Here is a 24,108-nt window from a genome sequence, read left to right on the forward strand (position 1 = left end):
TAGTTGTGTTGCGAAGGGTTTTTGCCATGTTTTATGACATATTTCGACTACATACTATATTGATGCAATTAAATTGGAAAAAGGTCAAACAGGTCATATTTTATGACATAATTCAATCAAATATGGCGTAGGTCAATATAAAGGGTGATTTTTTTTAAAGTTAGGATTTTCATGCATTAGTATTTGACAGATCACGTGGGATTTCAGACATGGTGTCAAAGAGAAAGATGCTCAGTATGCTTTGACATTTCATCATGAATAGACTTACTAACGAGCAACGCTTGCAAATCATTGAATTTTATTACCAAAATCAGTGTTCGGTTCGAAATGTGTTCATTCACCGTAACGTTGCGTCCAACAGCATCTTTGAAAAAATACGGTCCAATGATTCCACCAGCGTACAAACCACACCAAACAGTGCATTTTTCGGGATGCATGGGCAGTTCTTGAACGGCTTCTGGTTGCTCTTCACTCCAAATGCGGCAATTTTGCTTATTTACGTAGCCATTCAACCAGAAATGAGCCTCATCGCTGAACGTTGAATGAACACATTTCGAACCGAACACTGATTTTGGTAATAAAATTCAATGATTTGCAAGCGTTGCTCGTTAGTAAGTCTATTCATGATGAAATGTCAAAGCATACTGAGCATCTTTCTCTTTGACACCATGTCTGAAATCCCACGTGATCTGTCAAATACTAATGCATGAAAATCCTAACCTCAAAAAAATCACCCTTTACAAACATATATGTAATGAACAAACTGCATGCCTTGGTACACAGTTATAATTTCGAGGCAACTTTTCTGTCATGAATGAATGCCAAAATGACCGAGGTGTGCACATTGTGCATCGATTTTGGCCCATATAAAAACATATTTATGTATACAAATTACGCGTTTCTGGAAGGATCAAGACGTGTGGTACAATAAAATGCAAAAACAAAAGGTTAAAGTTGTATTATTTGGGTATACCCAAAATGAGGCCAAAAATACACTTTGGTGAAAAATAAAATTCAAATTGAAAATATCATAAAACCAAAACTACTAAAGATATCGTTCTAATTTTTCACAAATTTGTAGACGAATATCCCACATTGGGGAAAGATGTTTGAAAAATTCGCATTTTTTAGTAAAATGTTTGTAGAGACCTCAATCCTTGGATGGCGCAAAAAAATTTTTTGCATGCAATTAGTTATTACTTGGGGCAATGGAAATACGTTATAAAGTTGGGGGTCTCAGCTTTGCATTTTAAGAATTGGACCTTAGCATATATCGAGAGGTTAAATTAATAGTTATGTCAAAGGCCTTGTCCACTTGTAACTTTAATTGTTTTGTATTCAAGCTCACTGTGACATATTTTCTTAATTCCTTAAATTGAACTTGATTTACAGCAAACACTAATTTCGAAATTCTGCTCTGTTGTTGGAATTTGGATCTTTTGTTTTGTTTGACGTTCAGTTTGAATCATGACTGGCTTTGCTCTTTTGTTTATTTTGATTTGCTCTGCTGCCTTTGTTAGCGCTGTTGCGGATTCTGGATTTCGCTGTCCCCTGATGATTTAAGACCAAGTATAAAAATTTCATATTGAAGATTAACTCGACTGGCGTACTCCTTGAAATCGGTTCTAACTTCGAGATTTGAAGGCACTTGTAACGTAGGTCACACATAGGCAAGGTATTTCTTAGCTGGATTTAGTCTAAAATAGTCGTGTGTCTACCTAATGTACACATACATACATAAGAAGTATGTGTAAGCATCTTTAAGTGCTGTATGCATCTTTAAGTGCATTTTAGAATGCAGCTGTGTTAGACTAGAGTCGTTTTAAGTGTAACTTTAAATAGGCATATTTTTGCGCGTGTGACCATATACAGCGGTCAAAAAAAGTATTCATCATTCAATGTTTTTTTTTAATAAGTCTACAAAGACAATTGGAATAAAAACATATTAAACTAATGATGCAGTAGTGCTTGTGTGATATATATGTACACAATTTCATTGTTTTTAAAGAAAAAAATAGTATTTATTGGAACAAAAAGGGCCATTTTACAGCTGAACACAAAAAATTAAACAAAAAAAGTATTCATCATTGCAAAAAAACAAAAAAATAAATAACATAATTTAAAAAAATTAATACTTTGTTATTCGACCACCGCGTCTTATAACTTCTTTTAAACGGTTTGACATCGATTGGACTAATTTAGCGGTTATATTTTGGTCTATATTAGTCCATTCCTCCATTATCACCTGTTGCATTTGACTCTTGCTCGAAAAATTGCGCGTTCTCAATTTGCGTTCGAGATGTTCCCAAAGATGTTCAATTGGGTTCAAGTCGGGACTTTGAGGAGGAGTTTTAATGACTTTGGGGCAGTTATACAGCATCCACATCTTGGTATTTAAAGCAGAATGTTTGTGGTCATTATCTTGATAATATTGAAAGTTATTACCAAGCCCAAGTTTTACAGCACTATCTTTTAAATTCCTCTTTAAAATGTCAATGTAATACTTATGATCCATTACTCCATTAATAATTTCAAGATTTCCCGCTCCTGAAGCCGCCATACACCCCCAAACCATTAAACCACCTCCACCATGTTTTACAGTAGCAACTGTGTTTCGTTCTTCAAGCTCTGTATTTGGTTTTCTGTACACTATGACCTTTCCATCGCACCCAAAAAGATTAAACTTGCTCTCGTCTGCAAAAATGACTGTTTTCCAAAATGATTCGGGCTGTTTTACATACATTTTTGCGAAGTTTAGCCTTTTCACTCGGTTTATTTTATTTATAAATAGCTTCTTACGTGCAGTTCTTCCTCTGTAACTATGCCTTTTGAGTGTATTTCGAATTGTTTGTGTAGTAACTTCCTTCCCTAAATATTCCATAGTGTTTTTACGAAGAATGGTCGCATTTGTCTTCGGAGTTTTCTGAAGTTGCCGCACTAGCCAACGCACATCTCCAACTGAAAGTGCTTTTGGTCGACCAGATCTTGGTTTATTGTCAACAGTTTTCGTTTCTGTCCACTTTCTGATGATGGATTGTATAGTAGATCGTGGTCTATTTAATATTTCACTGATAGTTTTTTGAGTTAAACCATTCCTGTGGTGTTTTATTATCAAAACTTTTACCTCATCAGAAACCTCGTTTTGCTTACGACCCATTTTGACAAAAACTATATTTTCAATGAAATTAAATATTTGCTGTCAAGGGCAAAGCCTCCTTTACTAAATAAAACAGAAAAGGGGGATTCCCAAATAATATTTGAATTTGACTTTGATGATAGCACATCAATGATGAATACTTTTTTTGTTCTGTTTTTGGTGTTATTATATAAAATTGCATTTTTTGCGCTAATTAAATTTATTTTTTGAATTTATTTTAAAACATATTACGAAAAATAAACTATTGCATAAAACTGCATTATTTGTTTACTTTAAATTTTCTTCAATTACCCAAAATAAGTGAATTTATTATCAATTTTGCTAATGATGAATACTTTTTTTGACCGCTGTATGACACACTAAGATAGTCGTGCCAGGTCTCAAAAGAAAGAGGAAGGCGCACAAAGAGCCAGACAAAGGAATGAAAGATCCTGGCATTACGCAGACGTTTCTACATTATTTTCGTTTTTCAATATAGTAAAATATTTTTTATTTACATTATATAGTTTCCAACAGCATTAACTCAGTTTGATAGCATATGTAATTAAGTTACCCCTCATCGTCTATTGTGTTATATGTACGAATTTGTTTAAAGACGGAGTTTATTTGTGCATATAGATTATGGTTTAGAGTTAAGGAACATTTAAAGGGTGATTTTTTTAGCTATTACCTTTTTGGCAATACTGGTTTAAACAGCTCACGCACGTTTCGTGTTTTGTTTCAATGTCAAACATCTTCAGTTAAGTCTATAATTTAACCATGAATCGTCTTACAAACGAAAAACGCTTGCAAATTATTGAAATTTATTTATGGCTCAATGGGTACGTAAATAAGCAGAATTGTCGATTTTGGAGTGAAGATCAGCCAGAACCATTGAAAGAGCTACCAATGCATCCAGAAAAAGTCACAGTTTGGTGCGGTTTATGGGCTGGTAGCATCATTGGATCGTACTTCTTCAAAGATGATACGAATCGTAACGTAACTGTGAATGGTAAGTCCTACCGTGAGATGATATCCAACATTTTTGCCCAAAATGCAAGAGCTTGACTTGCATGACCTCTGGTTTAACAAGATGGTGCCACATGCCACACAGCACACGTAATAATAGACTTATTGAGAGGCGAGTTTAGAGAACATTTTATTTCATGTTCGGGACTGGTCAATTGGGCGCCTAGTTCATGCAATTTAATGCCTTTAGATTATTTTTTGTGGGGCTATGTTAAAGATCATGTCTATAATCATGAAATAATCTTTAAACATTAAATTATATGTACCGTACTACCGATTCAAATAAAGATTTCATGCTTTTTTCTGAATTTTGTATGTTTTTGTTTTTTTGAAAAACTCTATAAAAGTCCAACTCTATCCGGTGCACTGTTGCCGCTGGTTTAATGGCGTGACTGCGTTCAGATCTCTACCTTGGTTTGCAATGAGTTACGTGAGTTTGATAAACAAATCTTGTCCACTTGAAAGTATTTGCACAATATTTGCTTCTTCGAATATTAGTAGACTCCCTGCAAACATTTTCTATCCTGCGAGTCACTAAATCTGCACTCAGGGAAGTTGAAAACAATCTCAGGCGATATCATTTTTTACTCTAATTAGTGTCTCGGTACGGGAGAAAACGTTCCACTTGGCGATATATACCCATGAGTGACTAAATAGAGACTAAAAAGAGTTTAAAATTCGATTATCAACGTCATTAACAAAAATACATTTTTATTTGCCTAATATTTTTTTTACCTTTTCGAGTGAGGCTTTTTTATTTCTCTTCCTTATTTATTTCTTTTCCAAATTAAGACTAATAATCGAAGATTTTGTTTGCAATGATTTTCCCTGACTGGGATTTGAACAGCCAACCTTACGATTGTGAGGCGTACGCTATCCCTCTGTGCTACCGGCCTTTCTTAATTTCAGAAGCCTAAGTAAACATACATTCTCTTGTGTGGGGTTTTTAAGTTAGTATCCAAAACAACAACAAAGAATCTATTTTTAAATTTGTAGCAAAAACAGTTGATTATGAGAAACTAATTAGCGAAACATGAATGATAGAATTCCGACAGTAATGTATTTTGTTGTTGTAAATTTTGAAATCTCTACAAACTATCATACAAAAGGACCTAAAAAGTGACTATTCTGGGAGGGAGTGAGAAAGTCCCTTCCAAATGTTTGGAGGGCTGTTCTAGGTCTGCTTGTGTGTTAATCACTTGCAAATACATATGTAGAAATTCTCGACAAGGTTTCTCTGTTTGTGTTGCAGTGCTGCAATTACCCTCCAAACATTTGGAAGTGACTTTCTCACTCCCTCCCAGAATAGTCACTTTTTAGGTCCTTTTGTATGATAGTTTGTAGAGATTTCAAGATTCACAACAACAAAATACATTACTGTCGGAATTCTATCATTCATGTTTCGCTAATTAGTTTCTCATAATCAACTGTTATTGCTACAAATTTAAAAATAGATTTTTTGTTGTTGTTTTGGACGCTAACTCAAAAAACCCCAAACAAGAGAATGTATGTTAACTTAGCCTTCTGTAATGAAGAAAGGCCGGTAGCACAGAGGGATAGCATACGCCTTACAATCGTAAGGTTGGCTGTTCAAATCCCAGTCAGGGAAAATCATTGCAAATAAAATCTTCGATTATTAATCTTGATTTGGGAAAGAAATAAATTAGAAAGAGAAATTAAAATTAGCCTCACTTTAAAAGGTAAAAAAAACATTTGGGAAATAAAAATTTATTTTTATAAATGACGTTGATAATCGAATTTTACACTTTTTTAGTCCCTATTTAGCCACTCATGGGTATATATCGCCAAGTGGCACGTTTTCTCCCGTACCGAGACACTAATTAGAGTAAAAAATGATATCGCCTTAGATTGTTTCCAACTTCCTTGAGTGCAGATTTAGTGACTCGCACGATAGAAAATGTTTGGAGGGATATGTTGACATGTCACAGTTGTTATTGTGTGTGTGTGAGTGTGTTGGTGGTTTGCAAATATGATGAAATACCAGTCACCAAAATTGTTTCGGGAAGGCTGCTGATAATTGCAATTTGCTATTGAAAATCCACCGACATTTTTTATCACAACTGCAGCGGTGTTCGTGTTGATCAATTTGCAATTCCTTTTTGACAACTTCAGTCGCCACAATTGATATTATGAGTGTGATTGTATGCTTGCACCTTACTTTTTTTCTTTTTAGAAGTCCTCATCGCCACAATTGTTATTGTGGCTTGCAGTGGTTCCTCGAAATAAATCCTCGTCGCCACAATATATTTTTATGATTTTTTAGCCTCCCAAGGTCTATGGTATTTTAGAGAAGAGCACGATGCTGATATTTTTTCAGGACCAAGTATCTGGCGGACCACCTCTCCCCCGAAAACACCACTAAATCAGACATCATGAGAATATCAGTCTGAAATGAAGTATTTTAAGAATGGAGTACACTTTACATCCAAACTTAAATTCGTAGACCAATAAAGATCATATGGGATTCAGACAAAGGTACTTATATTGTTAAACTCTTAGTCAAGTTAGCATGGTATTTCACTAAAAGATTTTAATTGTCGAAAATAAATATTCCAAGGAAACTTTTGTTCCATATAAAGTAAAAGAAGGCGCAGCGAAGAGGCCCGGGTCAGGTAGTGGAAAATAAAAGGTAAAAATGAAAATGATTTTTTAGCCTCCCAAGGTCTACAACCGAAATGATTGTGTGCCCACGGCGAACCAACGACATTTGCGCTGGCAATCCGATCCACTCTGCCAACTTGGTTAACTGGGCGCCTTTCCCGATAATAAGGCGAATTTACATTAACGACAGGCTCGATGAAAACGAGTGCAGCCATCGGCGGTCGCGGCTTCCTATACCATCACTTGAGGTGAAAAATTATTTAGGGTGGCCATTTCCACGCTCAAATTCTCGTACCTGCGCTCAGTTAAATAAACACGATAATTTTTGGTCACTTGGAGCTATGTAACTTATGCACAGGTTTAGGCAAGTTGTGGTCTACTGTTAAGTCACTCTCGAACCCCGGTAGACGGCATGGCAGGACCTCAGTCACTTTTAGCGAAGTAACCGTGACTGATCCGAAGAGATGCGTCAGGTTGTTCAACCGTCAATTTATTGTGCATCCCGTATCCGTGGTCTCTGAGCCGATGAACAGCCATCACAATTTACCGTGGTCGAAGTTACAAATGTCATCCGTGGCGCTAAATCATCCAAGGCGTTGGGCCCCGACGGAATCTCTACAGTGATGTTGAAGAATCTGGTTTTACCTGGAGTTGAGTACCTTACTATTGTCCTCAACATGTCTTTGAACACTCTTATAGTTCCCGATATGTGGAAAATTGGCAGAGTGATCCCTCTACTGAAGCCTGGCCATGTGATAGGACGGTCCTCGTGGCAATGGACCTATCGAAGGCATTCGAGGTTATGAAGTCGGGTGGTCGGTCGATGGTGAGTATTATTGGGAAGTGGTCTAACCCCAAAGAGATGACGGCTTGCCAGGATACGTCACTCAGGAGATCAGGGGATGCAATTGAGATGTTTGGCGAGCTGCTGCACCTCCTCGTAATCATAGTGGGGGCATCCTCATTCACCGTGCAAAACGTGGAGCTATCAATCTGCTCTGCCACGCTGGTCGTTACCTAGGGGAGAATGCCATGACGTGTGATGCGCCTTGAAGTCCCCTAGAACCAGACGATTATGGCCAGATAGCAACCCACTTATGTCGGGGTTGTAAGCCTGGCCATGAATCGGAACACAGCTACCAACCGACGGTATATACACGTTGTATAGCTCTATCTCTGCAGTACCAGACCTGACTGCTATCCCCATGCATTCCATGTAGGGGTCACTAGCGTCAAGCGCAGGCGAGATAGGTCTATACTGCACGGAATGGTGTATTACGAAGGCCAATCCCCCACCTCCATTCCTTGGCGATCCTTACGTAGCACATTGTAACCGTGACAACTGTGCAAGCTGCAGGTGTTGGTCAGCTTTGTCTCCTGGATAGCTGCGACCAATATGCTCTTTCGACTCATAAAGTCCACGATCTCATCGATCTTGCCACAAAGTCCGTTGCAGTTTAACTGCAAGAACGATACACTTCCCGGCACTGGCCTGGCAATATTAGGGCTAGGATGATGCCGAGGACGCCGAAGGCGGCGAGGACGACGCTTGTGACCCACTGCTGGCTATGTTCGCACAGCACCTTGCGACATGACATAGCTAGTATGACTATACTCCCGTAGTGAAGTGAGGCCAGAGCAAGATCGGAAATGTACCCACTCCATGCACCGGTTACATCTCACCGACCGATGATGAAGGCGGTTCTGGCAAACCGAACAGAACCAGGGTCCGGGGTTCCTTTCAATCCCGGCACGGACCAGAAGCGTGCGGAGAAGGCACTCCGAGATGTGCCTCTCCCATGACGAAAAAAAAGACGAACACGTACACTGAGGCGGCAGCCCTTGCCGATGAGGATTCCATCGGGTCAATCCGGTGCGTACAACCGGCTGCCATGGGATTGACCTGCTAATTGTAACCCAGCATAGCTCTCTTTAATTCATTCCGGCTCAGACATTGATGGTTTAATCAAATGCTGCAAAGGCATCGTTTGCGCAAAAACCATAACCTGTTGAGTACGATCGTAAATGGACTATATTGTCAATGGGAAAAATATCCCATGGCTCATTGTTTTAGGAGTAAGCCTAGCCAAGGAATACACATATTCGGCTGTGTCCGGTACATGGACCTAGAAGTGCTCGCACTGGGATCCGACGACATTCTATGTCAGTTTGCACGAGCATGGTAGGAACTAGTGTGACCGTAGGTTTAAACGACAACTTCTGCTCCACCATGGAAACAGGACATCGGATCGACAGAATTTAATGTGAACTGTGAGCTACCGGCGGACAAGGAACCATTTTTCTGCCTTTGAATGATCTAACATCAAATTTTTGGGAATTATCTAAGGGGGGAAAGATTTTGCACATCCTCGAATTTGGACATGTATTGCGAAATTTGTTCCTTTCAAGACAACAACATTGAGATTAAAACTCTGACCTTTTTTCGTGGGACATTCGGTGTAAACCTAGCAGTCCTTCAATTTATGATGTTTGTCACACAAAATGCATCTTTCCTTTACTTTCGAACCTGACCTTTTCCCGACAGGGGTTAAAACTTTCGGCGGAGCCGACTTATTTTTACCATCGGAAAGTGTTTTTTCAGGCTCCAGGATAGGTGGCATTTTTGTATTTTCTGCCATAAGGGCACTAAGAACTACTGAACTAGACGAATCAATACCACGAAGGCATGTAAGGGGTTGAATCCTTTCCGAAAGAAATTGTCCAAACCTTTCCAAGTAGACAACGCAGATTTATCTGTCACTGCATGCTCCCATAAGGAATCCGTATCTTTAGGCAAACGCTGAATGCACATAAATACCAATATGGGATCCCAATTGTTTGTAGAAACCTCGTAGATCGCCATAGCCAAAATACAACCGTTAATAGCTCTTTGAAGGATTTTCAGACATGAACAAGTTTCTGAATCTATAACGGGAAGATCAAATAACAACTTCAGTTGATTATAAACAAGAATTCGGACATTGTCATATGTGTCCTTTAAGGTCTTCCATGCTAAACTGAAGCTTCTATGAGTCAAAGGAAACTTTAAGTAAATGACAATCTTCAATGCCGCTGAGGCAGTTGTTGTTAATAAACACCGCTGGGAAAAACCCGAAACGTAGGCCAAAAAAGAAAATCGCCGTTGAACTTCAATATCACTAGGAGGTAAATTTAGACTATGGGTACCACAATCATTAAAATGACCAGAAGAATGTTCCCATCGATTCCCCGAGACTCTGCCTGAGGAGTACTATTAAAACTTCTCCCCACCGTAGAAGTAGATGTCTTCTGTGGAGCCCGCAGTTCATCCAGTTTCTGATACTTACTTTTCGCTAATGTAATATCCTCGGCCTTTATACTTTCAGAAGTTTGTAAATATGAAAGACGTTTATAAAGCATCTCCTTCAATCTACCACACGTTTTCATAACCTCAACAGCTTGGGCCTCAAGGGAATAAATATCTAAATCTTCATTTCGGTCAGAAGAAAAATGGGCGTCAAATTTAATATGCTCATCTGTTGCTTTGGTGCAAAATCCAATGGAGTAAGCGACATTACGAACGAAAGAAAGCTTTAATCCTCAAAGAATCAAACAAATTTCAGAATACTTTCAGAAATAATAATCAAAATCGAATGATTTTGACGTTCAGAACTAGAAAATCTTAAAAATGTTAATTTTCGAACAAAAGTTTAACCCAAAACGAACGTAAATTATTTTATTACGGCAAATATATTTATTACTGGCAAAAAAACCAATAATAATCAAATAAATACACCTTTTTATTTTATTGTATTTAAAAACACACAGCTTCTTACTTTTTGTATCGAAAAATAAAATAAATAGGGAAGAAATCGTAAAAAACCAACAAAAAAATCGAAATATATTCAAAAGAACGACCTATTTTGGGTGCACGGACTATAAAATGCACGCGAATAGCCAACAGTAATAAATCTTTTTATAAAATTATATCAAAATCGACAATGAGAAGGTACACGATTTTTTATAGAAATAACGTTTAATTGCTCAAATGTCAAGAGTACCGCGTATAGAGTGCATGCGACGAAAAAATTTTCGTTTTCCGATTTATAAATATATGTATTTATCTCTTATTCAAAAAAAAAAACACCAAAATTTTTCACCAAAAAAGGCTTCATTTCGTAACTTAAGAAAAACGCTAAAAAAGTGACTCAATTGACAATACTCTTTTCGCGACTGACGTAAATATGTTCGTGCTTATGGCTGGTACTATGTTCATTTTCCACCATTGAAAACCCTTTTTTCACAATTACTTTTTTGAAACATTACGAAAATAACAATGATAAAATAACATTTTTATTAAAATTTTATCCTAAGTAATGAGGGAATGTCCTACTGAACGAAGTTAATAAGTTTAGAATCTATTATCTCAAAAAGTAATCGGCGAAAAAACTTTTTTTCTAAAGCAAGCTAAAAGTAACAGCTGATAACTGACAGAAGAAAGAATGTAATTACAGAGTCACAAGCCGTTGAAAAAATTTGTCAACGCCGACTATATTACTACTATATTACCGACAATTACTTTTTGGGGAACCCAATATATACCCTCCACCATGGATCGCATTTGTCGAGTTCTTTTCCCGGCATCTCTTCTTAGGCAAAACAGGATATACGAAAAGATTTGCTCTGCCATTAGAGCGATATCAAGATATGGTCCGGTTTGGACCACAATTAATTTATATGTTAGAGACCTGTGTAAAATGTCAGCCAATTCGAATAAGAGTTGCGCCCTTTGGGGGCTCAACAAGTAAAATAGAGAGATTGATTTATATGGGAGCTGTATCGGGCTATAGACCGATTCAGACCATAATAAACACGTATGTTGATGGTCATGAGAGGATCCGTCGTACAAAATTTCAGGCAAATCGGATAATAATTGCGACCTCTAGAGGCTCAAGAAGTCAAGATCCCAGATCGGTTTATATGGCAGCTATATCGGGTTATGAACCGATTTGAACCTTATTTGACACAGTTGTTGAAAGTAAGAATAAAATACGTCATGCAAAATTTCAGCCAAATCGGATAGGAATTGCGGCCTCCAGAAGCTCAAGAAGTCAAGTCCCTAGATCTGTTCATATGACATCTATATCAGGTTATGAACCGATTTGAACCATACTTGGCACAGTTGTTGGATACCAAGCAAAATACTTCGTGCAAAAATTCATTCAAATCGGATAAGAATTGCGCCCTCTAGAGCCTCAAGAAGTCAAGACCCAATATCGGTTTATATGACAGCCATATCAGGTTATGGACCGATTTGATCCATACTTGGCACAGTTGTTGGATATCATAACAAAATACGTGGTGCAAAATTTCATTCCAATCGGATAAGAATTGCGCCCTCTAGAGGCTCAAGAAGTCATGACTCACAATCGGTATATATGGCAGCTATATCAAAACATGGACCGATATGGTCCATTTACGATATCAACCGACCTACACTAATAAGAAGTATTTGTGCAAAATTTCAAGCGGCTAGTTTTACTCCTTCGGAAGTTAGCGTGCTTTCGACAGACAGACGGACGGACGGACATGGCTAGATCGTCATAAAATGTCGCGACGATCAAGAATATATATACTTTATGGGGTCTCAGACGAATATTTCGAGTAGTTACAAACAGAATGGCGAAATTAGTATACCCCCAATCCTATGGTGGAGGGTATAAAAACGAATATAGTACTAGCCTGTAGGCAAGCAAGAAGAAGACCAATGATCAAAAAGAACGACTGACCGCAGTGACTATTATTTGCTGTGTTTTACTTAGTACTGGAGAGACAAGCCGTGAAGGGCAAAAATAAAACCCAAACAAGTTTTCAGTGCAAGTCTGTTTGTTTGCCATGAGGTAGTAACGCCGTTTGCAAACCTGCCAGAATAATACGAGGAAAAAAGTGAAAATATATGAAAAATTTATAAAAAATTTTAACAATATTTGAGGGCATAAAAGTCAAATAATGTATTAAGATTTGTGCACGCAATTTTATAAATAATTGGTTTTAATTTTATTTTGCCATTCTCAATAGACGATGTCTGTGGCTTCATTTATTTGTGAAAAAACATATCATGGCAATTCTGACGACAGATGTTCTACATATTCATACAAATTTCACTGACCTATAAAGTACTAAAATAAAAACACCTATTGTTCTTACATCCCAATAGTTGATGGCCAGATATTTGTTAGGATAAATAGACAAGGCGATTGACGCGGCAGACGCGAATCACTTTTTGTTCAAAATGGTTTGGCCTGAGGCGGAGCCAATTGAATTAGAAGATATGTGCATACTAGGTGTAAAAACGAGGTGATCATCCATCAGCATCGCCAGGAGAAGAAGGCGCTTCCTCTGGTGAAACTGAGCAAGGATATATACAGATGATACAAGGATGTCGATATCTTCTTAGTGACTAAGAGAAAACTTCGTGCAGTAAGCGTTAATAGTGAGACTATTAATTTGCTTGCAGAGGACAAAGCATTGAGGACGGAGTAAAATGTACACATTCCCATAGAACTTTGCGAGACCAAAGCTGTAATGGAAATCCCGACTGAAGCCGAGTATACGGAAAAATATATCTTTGAGAATGCCCGAATTAGACATATGCCTGAATATGGACCCATGCACCACACTACCGAAATTACTGAAGTAAAAAGATTCACAGGCCTGATGATAATAAGAATTGCCAAAGAATCGATGCAGACATCATTATGATGTGCTTACTGGCAACCAACTACTCTCTCATGTCTCTCTGGACCAGATAATCTACCCAGTGAAACCTTTTATCGAGCCGGTAGTCCAATGTCAGAAATGCTGGCGTTCTGCAGGTTCTGCAGACGTAATGCACAAATTGCCCACGATGTGGGGCTCCGCATGACGGAGTATGCGAACTAATACCAACTTGCGTAAATTGGGGCAAATTCCATGATGCAAGTGCGAAAGAATGCGATAAGCGATTAGAGCTTGGGAAAAGAGCGAAAGAAAAAGCGGAGAAATTCCAGCCCCGTAAACTTGACCTAGACCACGATCTTATTCCTGAGAATAACTTTTTCAATCTTAATAAAGAAGACTTTCCAGAGATCTCCAAAAAAACCCTAAGTTGTCTGCAGCCAGGCGTAGTAGTAGGCGCAAGAATGCAAAGAATAAAGATCGTGAACCCGAGATACTGACCTCCGAGCCGGACGGTTGTACCGATGCCCAGGCATCAGACACCCTACATTCGGAGCCCACAACCGTTGATGTCGACGGGGACAACCCAGCGATCAACATGTCATAAGCAACTAACAGTCATAAAGATATGATCATTTCAGCCCAGTCTGAACCAGATTATGTATCTTATCGCCCTATAGATGATAGCCATCTTGCGATATCGCTACAACTTTCCAATAACGTTCTGGCACGCAAAAGCGCTGACCCAGGTTCTACACCCATCACAGAAACACGAAGCCCTCTTTCTAAGACTGGAGTTAGAAAGATAAAATATTTCACATACGACTATAAATACCGCTGTTGATAAATTTGAACAATTTCAACAATCTATCCGCGAGGATGGAGAATTGTTAGATGATATTAACGATGACAAAGATCTTGCAGATTAATCTAACAAGTGCAAGAAACAAAAAACCGCAATTATCTCGACTGCTTAAAAAAGAAAACCATCGACATAGCCTGCCTCTCAGAGACATGGCTGAACAATTCGGATAAATATGAAATTCCATTATTTAATATCATCAGAAAGCATCGCCCTGCCCATGACGGGAGAGTTGCCATCCTTCTTAGGAAATCGATGTCTTTCAGAGAATAAACTTAACTCCCAGAAACCAACAAATCGAGATAATAGCGTGTGAAATTGAAGCAAACCGCGGTAAAACAGTCGTATCATCGCTATACGTTATACATATCAGCAGACTTTACAACATCTGACCTTGACTTTCTAATCGACCAGATTCCTACTGGCACCGAACTACTTATCTGTGGAGATTTCAATGCGCACTAAAGGGAATGGGACAACGCTGCAACAGACCAACGTGGTGAGCAAGTTCTTGATTTTATTGAGCGTCACAACCTAGTTCGCTTCTCAACGACGACTCCCAAACCTTTTTTGGCGCGCTAACCCTTCTGCAATAGAACTCACAATGCCAGCGCCTCACTTTCATTGGTCTCCTCCTGGAGGACGTCTAATGAATGTTTAGGCAGTGGCCATTGCGCCATAAACATTAACTTACACATCAGGCCATTACTCCGCCAACGTACTATTTTTGTCATACCCAAGAATATTCCCGAGGAGGTACTTAATAGAAAAATGGATGTCATACATGATAGAAACGAATTCTGCAATGCACCTCAAGGGGCCAGACTTGACCTTCTGTCAGAAGCATTCCACACCACATTTAAGATAAAGAAGAAGATTAAAGATTACGCCGACAACCCATGGTGGAATGGTAGTTGCAATAAGCCCAACTCACACGGGAATTAGCGGAATTTAAGCGAAACCCTTCAAGTGAGTATTTTCGTAAGCTATCGGTAAGGAAAAAGGAATACTTTTATACCTTAAGACGTGAGAAAAGGCGTGGATGGAAATCGTTATGCGAAAGCGTAGATTGCGACACCACATCATCAGAATATTGTGATATGATGTCGGGCCCCATAGGCACAATTAATATGCAGCCTGTTGAGGCCCTAGACAACATCGATCTGTTCACCTTGGAGGAACTTAAATCGGCCATAGAGACATCTAAAGACACGTTTCCGGGGATTGATGGAATACGTAACGGACATATTCGTCAATTCGATGGGCTCGTGATAGAAACCATCCTAGACTTATTCAGTCACATATTAAGATCCGGAAAAATTCCTCACACGTGGATGAAATACAAAATAAGACCGATCTAAAAGAAAGGAAAGCCTCCCGAAAACCCTAATTCATGGCGTTCTATAGCCCTTATATCGTGCTTGAGAAATTTGTTTGAGAAAATTATCCATAATAGAATAGACTACCAGCTTGAGTCATCTGTGAAGCTTGCTAATGCGCAGTCTGTCTTCCGTCGAGAGAGGGCAAAATGTGACAACACTGTCACCCTCTGGTCGGCTGCACAGCTGGCGAGAAGAGAAAGGAAATTTATGGTGGCACTCTTTCTCCACATTAAAAATGCTTTCGAAAATGTAAATATCGACATCCTCATTGGCAAATACAAGGCGCTTGGAATAGAGAAGGGAATTTGCAACATATTACACAAGCTATTTCAAAATAAAGAGCTGATCTTTAATCTGGGAGAGGATGACATAGAGCGACGGTCACTTACAGGAACTCCTCAGGGCTCCCCCTTAGCCCCCTCAGCTTTAACATATATGTAAATGAAATTTTTTATGATTTGGACGTGGATATTTTGGTATACGCTGATGATCTAGTCATCTTCTTCTCCCACCAGTCGATTGACGTTGCCGTTATGAAGATGCAGTCCGCCCTGGATGTTATCATAGAAAGGCTAGACAATTTACAATCTATCTTTCGGCACAGAAGCCTAAATGTCAGATATTTCAACCCTCATCCAGAAATATATCGTGTGGTACTCATTTGCAGATTAACGGAGATTATGTCGAATACGTGACAGAATTTAACTTTCTAGGATACACATTCGCAGCACACCTTAAAGTCAAACCGCACATAGAAAATGTGAAAAAGAAGTGCTTCGGTTTTATCAATATACTTCGCGCTTTATGTGGCGTCTCTTGGGGGTCCGATCCTTCTAATTCGCTCCACCTATATTTCGGCGTAATAATGTCAATCATCGAATTCATGGCACCGCTCTTACCAGATTGTCCAACCAGTAAACTCAGTGCGTTGAAGTTGCAACGCATCCAATACAAATGCATAAGAATTGCATTCGGTGCGTTGATCTCCACTCATACACTTGCCTTGGAACAGGAACAGGAATGCAATACCTATACCTGAAACTTTTATATCTAGCTGAAAATTATATCCGACGTATGATATCTAATGAAAGACATCCTGCAGCCAAATACATACAGCGCTATAATAATAAATTTGTGGGTAGACCAACACTTCACCAGAAATATGAAGAGAAAATCTTGAAATCTTCAACAGGAAACCCCATAGATACGAATTTCATCGAGATATCCATTATTCGGCCACCATGTTTTTTACCTTGAGATAAGGAAGGCAACCGCGGACCTTAGTGATATCCATGCAAAATTCGACGCCATTATAACGAACAAATTTAATGATTTTATTCGCGTTTTTACGGACAGCTCTACAACAAACACCAAAACAAGCTGCGCATTTTGGGTACCTAATCTGGATATTGAAGCCAGCTTCTCACTCCATCCGAAGAGCCCGATGTTTTCGGCAGAAGCTGTGGCTGTCATAGAGGAGAGGGAATACACAATTCAGATTTTATGGATACCCGGACATTAGGATATTGATAGCAATACGCACGCTGATCTCATATACGTAAATCACAACGATGTTGGAATTTCCCCCCAATGCCCCACAACGACCTTAAGTCCCATGATAAAAGGAGGGCAATAGAGGCTTGGCAGGCAAAATGGGACTCGAGCATAACGGACGCCATCTCTATTCTCTATCATCTACGCAACATAATCACGATGGAGTGTAGACTTCGTTGTAGCCACATAAGGACGAGACGGCACTTATACAAAGTAGACATACTGGTCACAGATCGCTGCGATTGCGGCGAGATACAATCTATCGATCACCTGGCATTTCAATGGTCGAAAATCAACCAACGGCAAGAAACCTTCTCAACCAGACCCTGATGAGCCATGGTATCGGAGAACGAACCATCATTGACATTCTCAGGAGAGACAACGACAAGGTCTATGTACGGCTATACAAATTTTATGTCGATAACAACTTTTTGATATGAACATATAAGTTCAAACTTGCATACCCCATAAGAGTGACAGTATAGACTTAGTATCTCATGTCATTTTTTATATATTGGGTTGCCCAAAAAGTAATTGCGGATTTTTTAAAAGAAAGTAAATGCATTTTTAATAAAACTTAGAATGATCTTTAATCAAATATACTTTTCTTATACTTTTATACAGAAGAAAGAATGCAATTACAGAGTCACAAGCTGTGAAAAAATTTGTCAATGTCGACTATATGAAAAATCCGCAATAACTTTTTGGGCAACCAATATATGGTGGTGGTTTTGACACATACGTCAACATGAAGAAGAAGAAGATATTTGTTAGTTTTTTTCCTCTTTCTATTCAATATTGGAGCTTGGATTGAAAAAACACTTACACCGAAATGTATATTTTCTTAAATAGAAATAATGGCACCAACAACAATAAAAAAATGTCTCTGCACTGATTTTGTTTATTTATTATTTCAGTTCCCTTGGAATATTTATTTTCTACAGTTTAATATCTTTTAGTGAAATACCATGCTAACTTGACTAACAGTTTAACAATATAAGTGCCTTTATCTGAATCCCACATGATCTTTATTGGTCTATACGAATTTAAGTTTGGATATAAGGTATACTCCATTCTTCATTTCAGCCCAATATTCCCATGATGTCTGATTTAGTGGTGTTTTCGAGGGAGAGGTGGTCCCCCAGATACTTGGCCCTGAAAAAATATCAGCATCGTGCTCTTTTCTCAAATACCATTTATTTAAACACCATATTGCCATTGGCTTAAGAGGAGTTTACAGGATGAGGCGTCCCCCAAACACATGGCTCCAAAATAGGTTATCAAATTCGTTTTCTAATCTCAAATACCTTTCATTTGAGCCACATATTGGCTTGGTCGAAAAGATTTTTTCCTTTGGGGGTGTTTTAGGAAAGGGGTATTGCCTTAAATAAATGGTCCTACATTTGGATATCAAATTCTTATTCTACTCCCAAATACCTTTATTTGAGCCCCATATTGCGATGGTCAGTAAAAAATTGCTGTTTGTGGGGTATTTTAGGAAAGGGGTAGACCCCCAGAAAATTGGTCCCGAAATGGGTATCAATTCTTGCTCTATCCCCCAATACCTTTCATTTAAGCTCCACATTGACATGGTCGGTAAATATGCCAGAATTAGGGGTGTTTTGGGGATTGGGTGGTCCCCCAAACACTAAGCCCGGAAAATATATCAACAACGTGCTCTATTATACCGCGTATCTGATATCATATTTCCATAGTCGGCATACATGACCGGCTTGGGGGGTGTTTTGTGGGATTGGCGGCCACTCAGTGAGTTGGCCTTGAAAATATATGTATATCGGATTCGTATTCCACTTTAAAAACCCTCTTATTTGAGCCTCATAGTGCAATAGTCAGAAAATATTGGGTTGCCCAAAAAGTAATTGCTTTAGCTTTCTAAATTGCTTTAGCAATGTTAACAAAGTATATTTGATTAAAGTTCATTCTAAGTTTTATTAAAAATGCATTTACTTTCTTTTAAAAAATCCGCAATTACTTTTTGGGCAACCCAATACTTACTATTTGGGTGGTGTTGTGGGGGTGGGGTGGCCCCATAGACACTTTTCCCGAATATTGATATCAAATTCGTGCTTTACTCCCAAAGACATTTCATTTGAGCCCCATATCGCTATGGTCGTAAATTTGTCCCCTTTGGGGGATGTTTTTGGTGAGATGCGGCCCCCAAACACTTGGTCCCATATTTGGATATTAGATTCGTATTCTACATTCAAATACCTTTTATTTAAGCCCCATATTCCCATGGTATGTAAATAAGTTCTGTTTGGGGGTTGTTTTGGGAAGGGGGTGGACCCCCAGAAACGTGGTCCCACATTTGGATATCAGATTCGTATCCTACTCGCAAATACCTTTCATTTGAGTCCCATATTGCCATGGTCGGTAAATATGTCCGATTAAGGGGTGTTTCGGGGCTTGGGGTGGTCCCCCTAGCACTTGGTCCGACAATTGCATATCAGATACGTTTTTCTTATCCTAAATACCTTTCATTTGAGTCCCATATTGTCGTGATTGGTCTAAATGCATGTTTGGTAGGTTTTAGGGTGGGGCAGCCCCCCTAGGTACCCCATCCGAAATTTGGATACCAAATTTTTATTCTTAGGGTACACCCATCTCCGAGATCTGGCGTTTCTGAAATTAGGGTAAGGAGGAGGGTCCGCTCCACCTTCAGATATCAAATAATGTTGTACCTTATTTTTACCACGGGATCATTATGCACCATCAGTGAAAATTTCAAGAAAATCGGTTCAGCCGTTTCTGAGTCTATAAGGAACACACAAACATACAAACAAACAAACCTACAAACAAACACAAATTGGTTTTTATATATAAGATAAGTAGAGATGGGCGATGGGTTAATACCCAAAAGGTATTTACCCGGTAAATTGTACCCATTATACCCATTATAAATATCCATTTATAACCATTTATAACCTTTTCTATTTGCATCAGCAGGGTTGCCGAGCTGGTTAATGTGGTAATTGTATCATAGATGCGTTTTCGCTATTAATACGATTCAAATACAACATACCAACACGCGGCCCTTGAAGCCATCACGCCTAATATGGTTGAAAAGTCTTTTAACCAAAGACGAAACGCGTCCCATAGTTGTTGTTGTTGTAGCAGTTTATTGTGTTCTATCTTTCGTCTGCTTGATTTTGTTGAGTGTCAAGACCCAGGAACTCTGCGACTAAGATGGGGTGCGTCCACAGGGATCTGGGTCTGAGTCGAGTGGGTCTGGCCGGGCAGTTAAACAGGTGACGTATATCGTGCGGTCCCTGGTTACAATCGGGACATACATCTTGCACGTCGGCATCAATCCTAGCTCTGTGGAAATTGAGGCGGTAGAGGTTAAACAGTGCCCTAGATATCACCCCACCTTGGGGAACTCCCTGTTTCACTCTATGCTTCGACTTCTTATCCCTAAATTCCACAAATGACTGGCGACCACACAGATAATTCGCGACCCATCGTTTTAGGCCTGGCTGGAGGGACGTGTTGGCGATGTCTTCAAATAATTTGGCATGGTTGACCGTGTCGAATGCCTTCGATAGGTCCAGTGCCACGAGGACCGTCCTATCACATGGCCTGGGTTGATTGAAGCCACGGCAAATGTGTGTGGTGATGGCATGCAAAGCTGTTGTTGTGCTGTGCAATCTCCGAAATCCATGTTGATACTCGGCGAATGGAAATTCTCCTACGAGGCTCGGGAGGAGTAATGCCTCAAGCGTCTTTGCCACTGGTGAGAGAAGGGAGATCGGTCTGTACGACTCCCCAAACTCGGGTCTTTTCCAGGCTTCAGTAGCGGGATCACTCTGCCCATTTTCCAGACATCGGGAACTATAAGAATGTTCAATGACAGGTTGAGGACAGTGGTAAGGTACTCAACTCCAGGTGAATCCAGATTCTTCAGCATCAATGTAGAGATTCCGTCGGGGCCCAACGCCTTAGATGATTTGGCGCCACGGATGACATTCGTAACTTCGCTCACGGTAAATTGTGATGGCTGTTCATCGGCTCGGAGGCCCCGAATACAGCGAATGGCTCTACTCCTTGCCCTGTCTCTCTCGGGATGCACAATAAATTGACGGTTGAACAACCTGGCGCATCTCTTCGGATCAGTCACGGTTATCTCGCCAAAATTGACTGAGGTCCTGTCGTCCCGTCTACCGGGTTTCGAGAGTGACTTAACAGTGGCCCACAGTTTGCCTACACCGGTGCCTAAGTTACATTGCTCCAAGTGTTCCAGCCACAAATTCCGCTTATGTTCGTTGACTACCCTGTTTATTTCCAGATTCAGCTCGCTGATTCTGGGGTCAGCGGGGTCCATAGCACGAATCTCATCACGATCGTCTGAAAGTACCACTGCTTGCGCCGGGAAATTGGGTCGCACTTGGGGTATTCGACCGGCTGGTATAAAGCGAGCGGCTGCTGTGTTAATGATGTCTCGGAATTTCCTCTCGGCCACAAGCACATCAGAGGGGGGTGGCAGTTCACTGAAGCCAGTCCAATCGGCCTTCTTATAATTGATAAACGTCCGGCGTTCAAAGGTTTTGAAGTCGGATGGTCGGTCGATGGTGAGAATTATGGGGAGGTGGTCTGACCCCAAAGAGATGACGGCTTGCCAGGATACGTCACTCAGGAGATCAGGGGTTGCAATTGAGATGTCTGGCAAGCTGCTGCACCTCCTCGTAATCCTAGTGGGGGCATCCTCATTCACCGTGCAAAGCGTGGAGCTATCAATCTGCTCTGACAAAGCTATGTCACGCTGGTCGTTACCTAGGGGAGAATGCCATGACGTGTTATAGCCAGATAGCTACCCACTTATGTCGGGGTTGTAAGCCTGCCCATTAATCGGGACACAGCTACCAACCGGCGGTATATACACGTTGTATATCTCTATCTCGGCAGTACCAGACCTGACTGCTACCCCCATACATTCCATGTAGGGGTCACTAGCGTCAAGCGCAGGCGAGATAGGTCTATACTGCACGGAATGGTGTATAACGAAGGCCAATCCCCCACCTCCATTCCTTGGGCGATCCTTACGTAGCACATTGTAACCGTGACAACTGTGCAAGCTGCAGGTGTTGGTCAGCTTTGTCTAAATTGCCGTATGGGAGAGGTCGGGGGGTCACATAGTCCGACGACGAGGACGCCGAAGGCGACGACGACGACGCTTGTGACCCACTGCTGGCTATGTTCGCACAGCACCTTGCGACATAGCCAGTATGACTATACTCCCGTAGTGAAGTTAGGCCAGAGCAAGATCGGAAATGTACCCACTCCATGCACCGGTTACACCTCACCGACACCGACCGATGATGAAGGCGGTTCTGGCAAACTGAACAGAACCAGGGCCCGGGGTAATTTTCAATCCCGGCATGGACCAGAAGCTTGCGGAGAAGGCACTCAGGGATGTGCCTCTCCCATGACGAAAAAAAAAGACGAACACCTACACTGAGGCGGCAGCCCTTGCCGATGAGGATTCCATCGGGTCAATCCCGTGCGTACTACCGGCTGCCATGGGATTGGCATCCCATAGTGGTTGGTGTGTGTTTCTATCTTTGGCTTTCCTTTTCCATTTGCATCTCCGATCATTGAGCTCGTCTCGAAAGAGAAACAAACGAAAATTGTAAAATTTAATGATCTTCGCCCTAACAGACAAAAAAACTTGAAAAAATCAAAAGCTAGGTATTTTTAATTTCGCAGATATTTTGGGTAAAAATGCAAATTTTGCCCATGAACATTCCACTAAGGAACAAGGGCAAACTTCTCACATATTAATGAGTGCAGACCGATTCAAGTTTAATCTCAATGATAAGGGGCCTCCTTTTTATAGCCGAGTCAGAACGGCGTGCCGCAGTGCGACATCCCCTTGGAGAGAAGTTTTACATGGCATATTACCTCACAAATGTTGCCAGCACTAGGAGGGGAAATCCACCGCTGCAATTTTTTTCTGGTGGTCTCGCCAGGATTCGAACCCAGGCGTTCAGCGTCATAGGCAGATAGGCATGCTTACCTCTGCGCTATGGTGGTCTCCTTGGATATAAAAACATTTTCCAAACAACTTTTAATGATTTCGTATTCTTTGTATATAAACCTAATCTTCTGATCTCATAAAATCGGATTTTAGTTATATATAGCCACTATATAGATCAGACTTAAAGTCTTGAGGCAATAAATTCGTGATTTTTCATCTGATTTCGATGAAATTTGGCACATTGAGTTCTGGTAGACTCCTACCCATTTCTGTTGCCCTATAGACCAACCGACCAATATCCCGATATAGGGTATTGAGGCCATAGAAGATTCATTTATTAACCGAATTCGATGAAATTTGGCACAGAGTATTCTGGTAGACCTCTACACAGCTGCCTATAGCTGCCATATTGACCGATATAGAGTAATGAGCCTATAAAATGAGCATTTTTCATCCGATTTTGATGAAATTTGATTTGAATGAAATCGGATCAAAACAAATCAGATATCTGCATTAATAAAGTAAGTTCATGCCCACCTCGGAATAATGATTATATTAAATTAGCTTATCCTAATGTTTATAATTATTTATAGCCTTTTTCATTGGACTCCAGACATGCCGCAAATTATTTTCAGCTCAGAACACTCAACTCGATGAAGGTCTATCATTTTTAGAATTCACTATCGAGCAATAAAATTAAAATTTCTTTGCATATACAAGCAAGTAAAGGGCACACTTTGTTCACACTGAACTTGTTACTATTGATTATATTTTTTTTAAATATATTTAATATACCCCAATTGTTAATAAAGGACTTATACATATATAATTG

The 24,108-nt window shown here is 39.9% G+C and overlaps 1 protein-coding gene across 17 annotated transcripts in view; it reads right to left on the reverse strand.

The window, feature by feature from the left end:
- The window catches only part of LOC106089216 (enolase-phosphatase E1), an 81,519-nt gene that overhangs the window by 25,895 nt on the left and 31,516 nt on the right, over positions 1-24,108 (reverse strand). The window lies entirely within an intron of this gene.

This window comes from Stomoxys calcitrans, chromosome 1 (genome assembly GCF_963082655.1).
Source record: "Stomoxys calcitrans chromosome 1, idStoCalc2.1, whole genome shotgun sequence".
NCBI classification, from domain to species: domain Eukaryota; kingdom Metazoa; phylum Arthropoda; class Insecta; order Diptera; family Muscidae; genus Stomoxys; species Stomoxys calcitrans.